This window comes from Myotis davidii, unplaced genomic scaffold (genome assembly GCF_000327345.1).
Source record: "Myotis davidii unplaced genomic scaffold, ASM32734v1 scaffold78, whole genome shotgun sequence".
Taxonomy (NCBI): domain Eukaryota; kingdom Metazoa; phylum Chordata; class Mammalia; order Chiroptera; family Vespertilionidae; genus Myotis; species Myotis davidii.
The window spans coordinates 1,726,737-1,727,732 of record NW_006290305.1 but is presented as its reverse complement, the minus strand read 5'-3'; positions in this window follow the sequence as shown (position 1 = coordinate 1,727,732).

The window sequence follows — 996 nt, the reverse complement described above, 5'->3', positions numbered from 1 at the left end:
ATATTGTTCAATTCTAAGAGATTTTATTACAAGGGAAAAAATATTTCTCTTTTTATTGTATCTATTTGAGATGATGGGTGCCAACTAAACTTATTGTGGTAATCATTTCATAATATACCTAAGTCAAACCATTATATTATATACCTTAAACGTATACAGTGATGTATGTCAATTATATCTCAATAAAACTGGGGGGAAACTGAAAAACAGCCAAGATGCTCCTGCTGCAACCTGAGTCAGGCCATGTCCCTTCTTGACTCGGAACATTTCCGTGGCTCTCTCCTGCAATGCCTGCAGTGCCCTACAGGATCTGGCCCTAATGCACCTCTGACCTTTGCTCACGTCACTTCAGTCACACTGGCCACCATGTGATTTCTCAAACACACCGGGCACAACCCCACCTCAGGGTCTTCGCACTTGTTGTTCCTCTTGCCTGTATAATCTCTTCCCCAGAAATTACATGGCTCCATCACCTCCTTCGGGATTTTATTATATGTTAAATTAAGTATTAAAACTTATGACAGAGACCTTAACCTGGCAGAAATCAGGAGGGGCTGTGTGGAGAGCTCTCACACCTATGTCATTGTGAGAGCCCTGCAGGAAGAACTCCACGTTTACAACAGAGCTCTATGGTTGTAACAGCCCCTTCCCTAAACTCCCGGTTCCCCCTCACAAAGTACTTCCTCCATCTTTGTACGTCTGGCTCATCACGTCTGCATGTCCCAGATTGCAATCTTCTCTTTTTCCTGAATAAATCCTTTTGGTGACAGAGTACCTAGTCAACTTTTGTTTCATGGTCAACCTTTTCGGGGGGCCCATAGGGATTACAGAGCAGTAACCGGGACAGCTTCAGAGCAGGTGAGCAACCAGGAGCTGTTCCCCACAGAGCCACTGGGGCTCACTGCTCTCTGGCCTGGAGGCTTGGGCTTGGTCTGGAACCCAGCTTCTGATTTTGTGTTCTGAAGCTCTCTGGACTTTGTTCAGAAACTCTTTAGA